The sequence below is a fragment of the Tachyglossus aculeatus genome, chromosome 2 (genome assembly GCF_015852505.1).
Source record: "Tachyglossus aculeatus isolate mTacAcu1 chromosome 2, mTacAcu1.pri, whole genome shotgun sequence".
Taxonomy (NCBI): Eukaryota; Metazoa; Chordata; class Mammalia; order Monotremata; family Tachyglossidae; genus Tachyglossus; species Tachyglossus aculeatus.
Genome location: NC_052067.1, coordinates 84,058,185 through 84,072,696, shown reverse-complemented (window position 1 = coordinate 84,072,696; position 14,512 = coordinate 84,058,185). Strand labels below are relative to the sequence as shown.

The 14,512-nt window shown below is 43.1% G+C and overlaps 1 non-coding gene across 1 annotated transcript; it reads left to right on the top strand.

Moving 5' to 3' along the window:
- The first annotated feature begins 13,890 nt into the window (after positions 1-13,890).
- On the top strand, positions 13,891-14,028 carry LOC119924175. The gene has a single exon (XR_005449065.1). It is a non-coding gene; the product is annotated as a small nucleolar RNA SNORA7 (small nucleolar RNA).
- The last annotated feature ends 484 nt before the right edge of the window (positions 14,029-14,512 follow it).

The following is a 14,512-nucleotide window of genomic DNA, read 5'->3' as shown; positions in this document are numbered from 1 at the left end:
ATCCTCTTACTCCCAGGTTCATGCACATTCCATTAGGTCACACTGCTTTTCTGCTGCTTGTCAGGAGAAGGATGTGTAGATGTGGTCCCACCAGCAAATTAACCACTAGCAAGCCCAGAACCTTCATCACTGGCACCTGGGGATTTCTCATCTGTCAGTATTTTAGACTCTGGTTTACAGTATGAGACTGACCATAAATTACTTCTTTCTAGTCATTCATTCAATCATATTTATTGAGTGCTAACTGTGTGCAGAGCACTGTACTACATACTTAGGAGAGTACAGTGCAACAATAAACAGACACATTCCCTGTCCACAATGAGCTTAGCTTGCAGAACACTGATCTGCATTGATTTGAAATGGTGAGTCCCTCCATAACACTCCAAATAGATGAATATATCACCACATGGAGTGGTCACCCACTGGCTGGCTCCAGCAAGGCACCAACTGTATGATAAGACATGTATGTATATATGTTTGTACATATTTATTACTCAATTTATTTTACTTGTACATATCTATTCTATTTATTTTATTTCGTTAGTATGTTTGGTTTTGTTCTCTGTCTCCCCCTTTTAGACTGTGAGCCCACTGTTGGGTAGGGACTGTCTCTATATGTTGCCAACTTGTACTTCCCAAGCACTTAGTCCAGTGCTCTGCACACAGTAAGCGCTCAATAAATACGATTGACTGATTGATAAGAGCCCAAGACTTAGGTCAGTCAGTCAGTCAATCATATTTATTGAGCAATTACTGTGTGCAGAGCACTGTACTAAGCACTTGGGGGAGGATAATATAACAATAAACAGACATATTCCCTGCCCACAGCGAGCTTAATTACAATCAAACACCACTTCATGATCCAAGACAGGTTCGGCTCCATCTCACTGGAGAGTTTAGGAAAGGGAGATTATCCCAACAGGCAACTGAAAAGGGAACCAAGACTGAAGCAGGGAAAAGGTGTGGCAAGTGGGAACAGGTGATCTTGGTGACAGGCCAGGGAAAGACTTGCTGGATCTGATTGAGTGGTTTTTCAGTGGCAGTAGGGAAAGGGGAGATGGCAACCATTTGAGTGACTGGGGGCTGGTGTGAACATGCCTAGAGAGGCTGGGGTCTGAGGCTGTAGCCACTGAAGTGGCTGGAGCCACTGGGTTTGAGGTTGAAACAGCTGGAGCAACTGGCATGGCTGAGACCACAGTATTTTAATTGGAAAACAACAGAGCCCGGTGGGGTGGGAGGAGGCAACCCCTGAGAGGAAGTTTCTCCACCTTGGCCAAAGTCAGTTCAGGATCAGGGCAAGATAGAGAGGGCAGGGGCTCCTCTGTCCTCTCTGTATCACCCAGCTCCTCCCTTCTCTGGCCCCTTCACATGCATATTTTCCTCCCTCCTTTGTTCCTCCGCAAATGAAGCCCTGCTGGTTCTGGTATCTTTGCACAGGTATATATAGAGAAGATTGGTGGGAACTTCAAGTCACTGACGGAAAAGAAGCAAGGTGAAAGTGGAGTAGGGGGAAACATGGTGCAGGGAGGAATTGACTTTCTGCAGTGATAGGATGAATTGTCAGGTGGGGTTTATGGATCCTGGGCTACATCTGCAATGAGGTCAGGATTTATCTTCAGATTTTATGTCTCATGGTCATTTGGAAATGGGGTAAGCCTTGTAGATATGTGATGTAGGATTCTTATTGTGGGCAGAAAATATGCCTACCAACTCTGTTGTATAGTGCTCTCCCAAGCACTTAGTACAGTGGTATAAACGCAATAAGTACTCAACAAATACGGATGGATTGATCTTTGTGCCTTCCACTGAATAGTCCCCAAAAGGCTGTGGTCAGAATACATGCAAAAATAGCTTACTATTCCCTCATGAGAATGGGTATGTGTATTTGTTTGTATGTCCATAAGTATGTGTCCATGTGTTGGGTGAAATTGATTATATCTATATTTTTGTATAGTGAGCTGCTTCATTTTATCTCACAGAAACACGTTTTCACTTTCAGAATAAGAAATTACTTTTTGTATGTGACGAGGGCTCACCATTTTAATATTGTTTATACGTTAAATATGTCTAAAAATTCAACATAAAATTCCCTATTTTAAAGGAAGTAATTGAATATGATTTTCAGTTTTCTCTGACAGCTTTTCCTGTTTAAATATCAGACAGCAATAAAGGAGTGTGACTGAATGTGGTTGCATATTCTTTAATATTTACTCAGCTCTTCCTCTCTAGGTCTGACTAAGCCACAGACTATAGAGATGTTTAAGTCAACAGTCTTTCAAAACTCTATAGCTCAGCCAGCAATCAGAAAACTACAGGACAGGTAGCCACACTAGGATTTGCAGTTGCCAAGCTTGCTACTTCATCTGAGGAGAAAGTGAAGGGAGATTTATCTACCAATATCTTCTATTGGTAGGGAGGCCAGTGATGGCACTCAAGACCATTGGAAATAGAGACACATATGATATCAATCAATCAATCAATCAATCGTATTTATTGAGCGCTTACTATGTGCAGAGCACTGTACTAAGCGCTTGGGAAGTACAAATTGGCATCACATAGAGACAGTCCCTACCCAACAGTGGGCTCACAGTCTAAAAGGGGGAGACAGAGAACAGAACCAAACATACCAACAAAATAAAATAAGTAGGATAGAAATGTACAAGTAAAATAAATAAATAAATAAATAGAGTAATAAATATGTACAACCATATATACATATATACAGGTGCTGTGGGGAAGGGAAGGAGGTAAGACGGGGGGATGGAGAGGGGGACGAGGGGGAGAGGAAAGAAGGGGCTCAGTCTGGGAAGGCCTCCTGGAGGAGGTGAGCTCTCAGCAGGGCCTTGAAGGGAGGAAGAGAGCTAGCTTGGCGGATGGGCAGAGGGAGGGCATTCCCATGCATTATGCAAGGCAACCAATGTAACATGATAAAATCCTTAATATGAGTTGTTGTGTGTGCAGTACTCCTCGTTCACTCTAATTTATAGTATTCTTTTTGTGGTATTATGGGAGAGGGGCTGAGGGGTAATCTGTGACCTTTTCCTCTTACCGAGCTTCCGTGTTTCTTTCCCAGGTCTCTCTTAAAATGGGCACCAAGCTGCAGAACTCGGTGGCAGGAGCTGTGGTGGAGGAAGGCTGGAGGCTTAAAGAACAATAAAATACTGGATATAAAAGCAGATGTGGTCGGGGGACAGACATGCTGAAAGCTGGACTGTCCAGTATAAAACTGAATGAGTGTCCATCTTATTCATCAATAGTTCACCCTCTGAAGGAACTGAAAACTTTCCTTATTCCTTGTGACATCTGAGAATTTTCTGGGTGACAAAATCAGTCCTTCTATATTCAATAAAAATAATAATATTAATGATGGCATTTATTCAGCACTTACTGTGTGCAAAGCACTGTTCTAAGTGCTGGGGAGGTTACAAGGTGATCAGGTTGTCCCACGTGGGGCTCACAGTCTTAATCCCCATTTTGCAGATGAGGTAACTGAGGCACAGAGAAGTGAAGTGACTTGCCCAAAGTCACACAGATGACAAGTGGTGGAGCCCGGATTTGAACCCATTACCTCTGACTCCAAAGCCCAGCCTCTTTCCACTGAGCCACGCTGCTTCTCATCAATCAATCAATCAATATATATATAAATCATATTTATTGAGCACTTACTGTGTGCAGAACACTGTACTAAGCATTTGGAAAATACAATTCTATATGCTTCCAGTACAACTGTAGGAACAGTAGAGATATTGCTCTGATCTAGCTGCTTTCACAGCTACTTCCCATCCTCTGGGAGGACAATTCTATCCTCCCACCTTTTCTTGTTCCCTAATCTGATTTGGAAATTCCACCAACCAGAAAAATGGTCAGATGGGTTCTTCTCATATGGCAGCAGCCATGAGTGTTGAAGTCTCATATCATTTCTTCAAATGGTCAGGGTAGGAATGGAAAGAACTGGGTTGGTGGAGGCGCTGGAGGGGAGGGAGAGATTCCTCAGGCAGAGTTGGTTGGTTGAAAGGGATATCACCTCCACCCATCATAGGGTGGCTGGTTTATATCCTCCAGATTGGCGTGGGTGTGATTTAACTCAACTTCTGGAAATCCTCCCATCTCGAAATCCATCCTCCACAGGTGGGTTTAAGTCTGGAGACATTGCACTAAACTTGACCAGGAAGACCAAAATGCAGACTAGAGGATGATATAAAAAGAGAATACTAATTGATATGATCCATGCAGAGGAATGTCCCTCTGTTTTTACAGTGTTTATATTCCGGGAGAAAATAATAAAATATAATTTATCACCAGAAGAACATAAATTTAAACTAAAATCCCCCAAGGAGCCTTGTTTTCAGAGATCACTAGTTTCCAGAGCTAGAGCAGGGAACGACTTAATTTTGAACGTTATAGCTAATAAGTTAGAAACTAGAATCCCATAAGCCGTTATTATAGTTTGCCTTCATGTTGCACTTCAAATGTTGATTGTATCCATTATTCATAGTTTCATGTTTTAGTTGGTAGAACACCAGACTAGATGATTAGTTATAGCTGATGAAGTGAACTTTTTTGAAAGTTCAGGGGGTCTTGCGTTATATGAAACTGAATTTCTAACATTGGCCTTTGATGTCTTCCCAGTACAAATACTGGAATCACAATTAAGCTCTTTGGATAAAAGGATAAAAAAAGTGGTTATAGCCAATCCTGACCCATAGACACATTTCCTACAATATTAATGGTTTTCATTGACTGCTGTTGATCTCCTGATATAATGAATTGGCCAAATATTTTTACTTTTCTTTGCATTTAACTATTCCAAAGTGAAATGCATAAATATGCCCATTGTTTAACTCTACACTTTAATAGACTCCATATTAATGACTAAGTTTTCTAAACATATTTAAAATCTCATGAGTAAGAGACTCAAAAGGAGCAGATTAAAAGTAGCAAGCCGATATAGGAATATCATACTCCAGGTTGTGGATGACAGTGCGATTTGTAGCAGAGGTGTTGTCTGGTTCAGTGTCTGGGTGTCCTATCAGATCTACCAATCCATAGTAGAAGGGGTTGAATTTTAATCCAACATGGCATGCTGTCCCTTGTAATTGACATCTGCCCATCAGGTGATGCAATAGGATATCATTTTGGAGCCCGCGCCTCCAATCCAATGGAGGAAATCATGTGCCATATTCTCCATAATAATTAATAATAATAATAACTGTGGTATATATTAAGCACTTACTATGTGCCAAGACCTGTTCTAAGAGCTGGGGTGGGTATAAGTTAATCAGGTCAGATACAGTCCCTGTCCCATTTGAGGCTCATATGCTCATGCCCACTTTGCAAATAAGGTAACTGAGGCACAGAGAAGTTAAGTGACTTGTCCTAGGTCACACAGCAGGCATGTGGAGGAGCCGGCATTAGAATGCAGGTCCTTCCGACTCACAGGCCCGTGCTCTATCCACTAGACTATGCTGCTTCCATTCACACAACCCCCTCTGAAGCTCCCCTTTGCCTCAACTCTAACCCTTGGAGAGGTGGTGGCCCTGGGGGCCAGCAGATATAAAGGGGAATAATCCAGATGGGAGCCAGGACAGATGCTTCAGTTTTTTCTTCACCTCCTCTCATTATACAAAATGTACCAATCTGTTGTGGAACCCACACTCCAAACCACATTCGATCACATGCCCTGTGGATGTTCACCCAGGTAGACGTTGTCACCAGCCTTAGCGTCCAGCCCACCAAGTTATGCAACTCATATTTTCACACAAAATGGCCTGGATATTGAATTGAAATCTTGAAGAAGTCAGTTTTCTACTAGTGGATTATGTCCAGTTCAGCTAATGAGCTATTTTAGATCAATCTCAGGATCGGTATTGAAACATTACATTGAGAAGACCATCAAAGCACATGAGAGAATGATTCCTACACTTAATACTATTTGCTCCTGAAATCGAAAAATCATTCCAGCTTCATTTCTTGTTCTGGAATGTTTAAACCTTTCATCAGTGCAGTCAAAAGGAACTCATCACTTCTGATTCTACATAGCAACAAATTTTTATTTAATTTTTTAGGATTTCTCTATTCCATCTACCCTCCAAGTCTGTGTTTTTAATGGAGTTACTGAATGCGATTCTGCCATAAGGTGTAAGGTTCCCTCCGGCTAGGCCCCTTGCAGAACTGCACCCAAAGTGACTTAAACCTCTTTTAGATCCATATCATGGCTCAACACTCCTTCCCGCCTCCATGTACAGTATTTCATTTCTCTGGCCTCAGATCAGCCAAATGAGTCACAAGTGAACTCAAAACAGCAATAAATTCTGTGGGCTCCCTGGGAATGCGCCAACAAGTCAAAAATACCCTACAATTCCATAATGCTGCCTTATTTTATTGCCAGTCATTTAAATAGTATAACATTCCAAAGGTGTTTGCGTTCACCAACAAGTGGGATTAGGAGGAGACTGCTCTGTGGGCGGCCTCTGTGGCTAAACGAGCCACCCAGTGGAATTAAATGGCCCTGTGTCACCCTTGCACTTGGATTTGCACCCTTTATTCACCCCACCCTAAGTCCCATGGCACTTATGTCTATATCCGTAATTTATTTATATTAATTTCTGTCTCCTCTTTTAAATTGTAAGGCCCTTTGAGGGCAGGGAACATGTATAACAACTCCATTATATAGTTGTCTTCAAAGCACTTAGTACAGTGCTCTGCACACCATAAGCACTCAATAAATATGATCGATTGATTGACTAGCTGGACCCGAGTGAGCTGCATTTGGCTCTAATACCAGGTTTGGTGACCCAGATACTAAACTGATGTTGATTAGGACAAACTTTCTCTGCCATTCTGTCCTTATTTACACAGCTGGAATTTTTTTTGTACAACTCACCCTAACATTTTGCATTATTATTAATAATAGTAATAAAAAGAAGAATTGTTCTTCATCAAGTACTTACTATGGGGCCACTTTGTGAAGCATTGGAATAGGTACGATATAATAAGATCAAATACAGTTCTCATCCCTCAGAATGCTCAAAGTGTAAGCAAGAGGGAGAATGGGTATTTAATCCCCATTTTACAGATGAAGAAACCAAGGCACCGAGAAGTTGCCCTCCCTCTGCCCCCCCCCCCACTACCATCAAGAAGCAGGTAAGTCATGGAGCTGGGCTGAGAATCCAGGTCTCCTGACTCTCAGTCTTGTGAAATGTCATTTTTATGGTATTTGTTAAGCACTATGTGTCAAACACTGTTCTAGGTGTTGGGATAGATACAAGTTAAATAGGTCCCTTTCCCACAAGGGGCTTACAGTCAAAGTAGGAGGGAGAACAGGTATCCCCATTTTACAGTTGAGAAAACTGAGGAATGGAGAAGTTAAATGATTGCCCAAGGTCACGCAGCAAGCAATTAGCAGAGCCAGGATTAGAACCCAGGTCTGTCTGATTCCCAGACCCATGCTCTCTCCACTAGGCCATGCTGCTTCTCAATTGCCAATCACTTCAAAATATTCCACATAAAATAAAAAGCACCCTCATCTGCCACAGATTGCCAATACAATGATGCCATTTTGATTCAATAAGGGCACTTCATGAAGAGCCAACTCTATGTAGTTTAGCTCCAGTTCAGAGTTAGGATCCCTCTACCTTTAGGAAAGAAGAATTTTAACTCTGAGTTGGTCATATTGCAGGGGTGGCCAAGCCTCATGGAAATAAGAGCCATTGATTAAAAATGATATCCATATTCAGGACAGGCAGCAAGCATCTGGGGATGATGCTTGCAGTGAGGGATGCAAAATGGGTGTCCAGGATGGAGGGAGAAAAGCAGGGTGTGGCGGCAGTGAACAAGAGATAGCAGGGGCAGCGGCTGAGGATAATAATGATGGCATTTGTTAAGCACTTACTATGTACAAAGCACTGTTCTAAACGCTGGGGAGGTTACAAGGTGATCAGGTTGTCCCACAGAGGGCTCACAGTCTTCATCCCCATTTTACAAATGAGGGAACTGAGGCACAGAGAAGTTAAGTGATTCACCCAAAGTCATACAGCTGACAATTGGCAGTCGGTATTCAAACCCATGACCTCTGACTCCAAAGCCCGTGCTCTTTCCACTGAGCCACGCTGCTTCTCATGCTGAGGGATGAGGTGCTGCTGCCAGTTGGAGTGAAGCCTCAGCACCCTGAAATGCCCTGCCACAGTGGTGATATAATAAATAACAAACACAGACCACACAGCAAGTGAAGAAGGACCACATGCAGTTCTCAAGCCAGTTTGGTGATCCTTGCTACATTGCAAGGATAACCAAAGGAGAAGCAGCGTGGCTCAGTGGAAGGAGGCTGGGCTTTGGAGTCAGAGGTCATGGGTTCAAATCCAGTCTCCACCACTTGTCAGCTGTGTGACTTTGGGCAAGTCATTTCACTTCTCTGGGCCTCAGGTACCTCATCTGCAAAATAGGGATTAAGACTGTGAGCCCCACGTGGGACAATCTGATCACCTTGTATCCTCCCCAGTGCTTAGAACAGTGCTTTGCACATAGTAAGTGCTTAACAAATGCCATCATTATTATTATTATTATTATTAATGCATCATGGGTCATGACTTAGTCCCCTCACTTCTTCCTACAGGGCTGTGAGGAAATAGGTCATAAACATACAGTTACAGCAGTCCCTAGTGTTCTCAGGGGATGGGTGAGAGAAATACCCACAAATTCATTCATTTAGTCATATTTATTGAGCGCTTACTGGGAGCAGAGCACGTACTAAGCACTGTACTAAGCGCTTGGGAGAGTACAGTGCAACAATAAACGAACACACTGCCTGCCCACAATGAGCTTTCAGTCTGGTGGGGGAGGGAGACAAAACCAGAATACCCATCTATACCTGGCAGTGAAAGTTTAGTCAATAACCTGTGGCCATACAAGCCTTCTTAATGCTATTTGTTAAGCCCTTTTTATGTGCCAGGCACTGTACTGAGCTCTGAGATAGGTACAAGTTAATCGGGATGGACACAGCCTTTGTCCTACATGGGTCTCACAGTCTTAATCCCCATTTTACAGATAAGGTAACTGTGGCACAGAGAAGTTAAGTGACTTGCCCAAGGTCACACAGCAGACAAGTGGTGGATTGGGATTGGAATCCAGGTCCTTCTTATTTCCAGGCCCATGCTCTATTCGCAAGTCCACTCTGCTTCCTGGGAGCAGTAGAGTAGCCGGCCATCCACTGGAGAGGTGGAGCTGCTGCTCTTGCTGCTGGCCATCACAGAGTCAGCAAGCTGCAGAGACAACGGACAAGGCCGGGGTCCCCCACCACCACAGTTGCGAGCGTGAGTCCAGCCAACTGCGGAGAAACAAAAATACAAACAAAAAATCCAGCCTTACCAAGGGACTACTGTGCTCACCAGTGTAAAACAAATTGCCATAGATAATCCCAACCACTTAGCACTTTTTAGATCCTCTTATTAATATAGTTCTTTCCTGCATCATTACCTATATACTGATTTATACTCTATTTCTCTCTCTCTCTGTCTGTCTTCCCTTCCTTCCTTGTTCTGTGGTGAAGTATTCCAATCTCAGAAATCAGTCCTCCGTGAGATATGTTTTTGCTCAGTTCACGTGGCAACTGCATGAACCTTTTCAGATTTCTCCAAGATGCAGCAATAAAAATGACTTCTGCCCTGTATGTTTGCCTGCAGAGCTGATATCTATCCCAGATCAAATAGTTTTTATTCTATAAACAGAGAGTTTGACCTGTTCAGTTAGCCAGCTTGTCTAAACAAAGTGAGATCCAAGCAAAGTGATCCAGGATTCCAAAGAAAAGAGCTACACACACACACACATACCCACACATCCTCATGCATGGACACGTGTGCATTCAACATGTATTCCCATTCACACATGCACAGTGACCTACATTCCCTCTTCTCTCTTGCATTTCCCTGCCCTCCATGTACACACACACAATCTCTCTCTCTGTCTCTCCCTCTCTGACTCAGTCTGTCTCTGTCTCTCTTCCTCCCTCTCATCTGGAGAAGATTCTGGCTCCCTGCCCCTGCTGAACAAATTATCAACATCTGCTGAGATGCTGAGATTTCTTCAGTGGGGTCACCCGGTCTATAAAAAAAGAGGCTGGATAAGGCAGGATTCTTCCCAGAGTCCATCTAGTTCAGTAGGCACCAAAATGACAAATGGTGGAAAGGGTTGGAGGGGAGAGGGGATGGGGTGAGACAAATCCACCTCAAGGATACTTGATGGAAAAAGGGGAGTACCTTATTGCCAAGTGTCTGAAATTACGGGGGGGGGGGGGGGGTGGCGGGATTCCAGTGAAACAGAGCTTCAACTTGGTTTTATCAGGATTCTTCCTAAGTTGCTATTAAGAAGTATTTTTCAACAATCTCTTTTTTATTAGCCGTTTGTGCCCATTATAGTTTTCTAGTTGCTAGTTTGTTATGGCTTTAACATAAATAAGGTTCTAAAAATGTCTCACTTGAGCAGTTGCAGGGCTGGGCATGCCATTTAGGCAGAGATAAAAGCAGACGTAAAGGGTTTTCTCTGTAATGGGACTATTTTATATTTAATAGAACTGTCATATAAACATATACTAGCATTTAAAATGCAGTTTCTGGGCTATAAAATAAACACCATTTCTAATATTGCTGTTGGCTTTCACATACACAGGATTTAGTTCATTAAATAGTCTCTACTCCATTTACATGAAATGTGTTTTACCACCAAAGAGCACACAATGTACATTTTCCCTTGAAATGTAGTCATTACAAAAAGAGTTTAGGTCAGGCATAACAAATGTTTTCTATGCAATATATGTGCAAACCCAAAGCTCAAGGCAAAATAATGTCTCATTTATGTTAATAGTATGAGATTCTTTATTTTTCTAACTAGGTAAAATATGCGATCTACTTTGCCATCCATACAACAGACAGTGACTATTTATGAATCATCCTAATAGCATCACTTGTGTAAATGTGAGTATTATTGTATGTATATAGTAGTAATGATGGTACTTGTTACAAGCTTTCTATGTGCCAAGCACAGTTCTAAAAACTGGGGTAGATACAAATTAATCAGATTGAACACAATCCCTTTCCCACATGGGGCCCACACTCTTAATCCCCATTTTACAGATGAGGCGACTGAGGTCCAGCGAAGTGAAGTGACTTGCCCAAGGTCACACAGCGGACATGTGGCAGAGCCAACCTTCTGACTTCTAGGCCCACACTCTATCCACCAAACTGTGCTGCTTCCACCTACTCTGTGGCTTTTCAGAATCAGAGGAGAGAAACCACTTCTGGTTGTCTGCACTCCCATACGTATCCAGGGTTCCTGATTTGCTGTGGAATGGACAAGGATTTGTTCAGCATTCCTCCTACCTATGGCAAAAAGGTACTTGTCTTGTCTTACGCTGTCTTATGTCTTATGCTGTCGAGTCAACTCCAACCCATAGCGACTCCTTGGACACATCTCTCTCAGAATGCCCCATCTCCATCTGCAACTGCAATCGTTCCGGTAGTGGATTCATAGAGATTTCTTGTAAAAATCCAGAAGTGGTTTACCATTGCCTTCTTCTGTGCAGTAAATGGGAGTGTCTGCCCTCGACTCTCTTCCTTGCCAATGATGCCCAGCACAGGTGAGTTTTGACTTGTAGCGGATTGTCTTCCACTTGCTAGAAACTACTTAAGGTAAGAATGGAATGGGTATAATAATAATAATAATAATGACATTTATTAAGCACTTACTATGTGCACAGCACTGTTCTAAGTGCTAGGGAGGTTACAAGGTGATTAGGTTGTCCCACAGGGGGCTCACAATCTTAATCCCCATTTTACAGATGAGGTTACTGAGGCAACGAGAAGTTAAGTGACTTGCCCAAAGTCACACAGCTGACAATTGGCGGAGGCAGGATTTGAACACATGACCTCTGACTCCAAAGCCCATGCTTTTTCCACTGAGCCACCTGCTTCTGGTATGCCTCTGTTTGACTCTCCCTCCTGTAGCTGAGACTTGTAGAGTACTGGAAACTCTTCAGGTGCATAATAGTAATAGCATGGCAGGGTTAAAGCCCACCAGACTCGTTCTTCTGATAACAATTTGAGTGAGGCATACAATTTTCTAGCCTTGTTCCCATTTGGATCAGTGAATTCCTCAAAAGGATTGTTCAAACACCTGGATTGTCATGAAATGTTATCTCTTCGGTCATCAAACAGTCAATGTCCTTCATCAGTAACATCGCAGCCCTTAAGTGCTTTTGTCATTCTTGATTTGTGTTTTTTGCTACATTTATTAGGTCAATTACCTTGTTTGTGTCTGTCACCATTTCCCACACACCTTTTAGAGTGTGAGCCCCCTGGCATGTGTCCCACATATCATCCTCGGAGCTTTCCCCTGTGTTTAGTTCAGGGCTTTGCATAAAGTAAGGGCTCAGCAAATGCAATGAACATAGAATATTAGAGGGATGCACACTTGATCTGATTGTCCAGTAGTACTGAGGGATTGTGCCAAGCCAGTCCCCGAGTGTCTAACAGAATGTTCTTGTGATAATAATAATAATTATGGCATTTATTAAGCACTTACTATGTACAGAGCACTCTTCTAAGCACTGGGGGGATACAAGGTGATCAGGTTGTCCCATGGGGGAGCTCACAGCCAATCTCCATTTTACAGATGAGGTAACTGAGGCACAGAGAAGTTAAGTGACTTGCCCAAAGTCACACAACTTACAATTGGCAGAGGTGGGATTTGAACCCATGACCACTGACTCCAAAGCTCATGCTCTTTCCACTGAGCCACGCTGCTTCTTGATGTGGTGGGGATCCAGGATTAAAGACACCCTTGAATCACTGAAGAGAATATACTGGGGTGTCCAACTCTGCAGCAGACACTCTTGAGCCTTGTCTACACAGTTCATATGTTCATTCAATCGAATTTATTGACCACTTACTGTGTGCAGAGCACTGTATGAGGCACTTGGGAGAGTACAGGGCGATGAACAAAGGAAGCACGTCAAGGTGACACAGAAGGGAGTGGGAGAAGAGAAGAAGGGGGTATAGTCAGGGAAGGCCTTTTGGAGGAGATGTGCCTGCAATAAGACTTTGAAGAGGGGGAGAGTAATTGTCTGTCGGATTTGAGGAGGGAGGGCATTCCAGGCCGGATACAGGACATGGGCAAGCAGTCGGCGACGAGATAGGTGAGATCAAGTCACAGTGAGAAGGTTAGCATTAGAGGAGTGAACTGTGTGAACTGGGTTATAGTAGGAGAGTAGAGAGGTAAAGTAGGAGGGTAGAAGATGAGCAGTTGCCCGGTAGAGGAACTGTCAGTGACTTCCTCATGAAGTAATTCAGATTACTTCTGTGATTACCCACCTTAATATTTTGTAAAGTGACTTCCATTTCAGTAAGTAGCAATCACAGAAGTAATCTGAATTACTTCATGAGGAAGTCACTGAATTACCACTAGGAAGCAGTGTAACCAAGTGGAAAGGGCACAAGCTTGGGAGTCATAGGACCTGGATTCTAATCCTGGCTCTGTCACTTGCCTGCTGTGTGACCTTGGGCAAGTCAATTAACTTCCCTGGGCCTCAATTCTCTCATCTGAAAAATGGGGATTCAATAACTGGGCTCCCTCCTACTTAGAATTTGAGGTCCATGTGGGATCTGATTATCTTGTATCTGCCCCAGAGGGAAAAAAAAAAAACTGGAGTTCTGTTTGGAAGCTTTTCTTCCCACACTAAGACCATGCAAGAAGGCTGCCAAGGTAGGCAAAAATCACTCCATTCCTCCAGGCATAAAGGACAGAATACTGGACTGGATCTAGTAATAATTTGACATAGGGAAGGTATTGCATTATGCTCTTATTAATCAGATCATCAGATTTTGTGTACTTATCCCCCTTCCTCCCCTCTCAAGATCACACCTTGAGAGTTTTCAGTATTCTACCAGCCTGGACTATAGGAGGGAGAGTCAAGCAGAGGTAAACCCATTCCATTCCTAGCTTGGACAGTGGCTAGCAAGTGGAAGGTAAACTGCTACAAGTCAAAACTCACCTGTGCTGGGCAGCAGAGGCAAGGGAGGGAGTCAAGGTTGGAGACTCAAGTTTACTGACTGGAAGAGAGCAATGATAAACCACTTTCATATTTTTACCAGGAAAACTCAATGGATACACTACCAGAATGATTGCAGTTGGAGGTGAGGTGTTCTGTGAGAGATGTGTCCATGGAGTAGCTATGGGTTGGTGATGACTCGACAACGTAAATCAAGACAATCCTCCTCCCACTCGACCCTGCTCTGCAGTGAAGGTTACAGAGAGAGACTGATAGAATCACCTTTAGAAGGGTAAATCCCATCTTCTTTTCCTAGTTGGAAAGATCCCCCAAAATGTAGCTAGAAATTAGAGATTTTCTAACTAAAACATGCATAACCAAAGACTAGTCAGCGTGGAGAATATGAAAGACTGAGACTGCAGTGCTTAGGAATGAATAAGAAACCTGGCAGGAATTGGGAAGTCCCCAACATGTGGG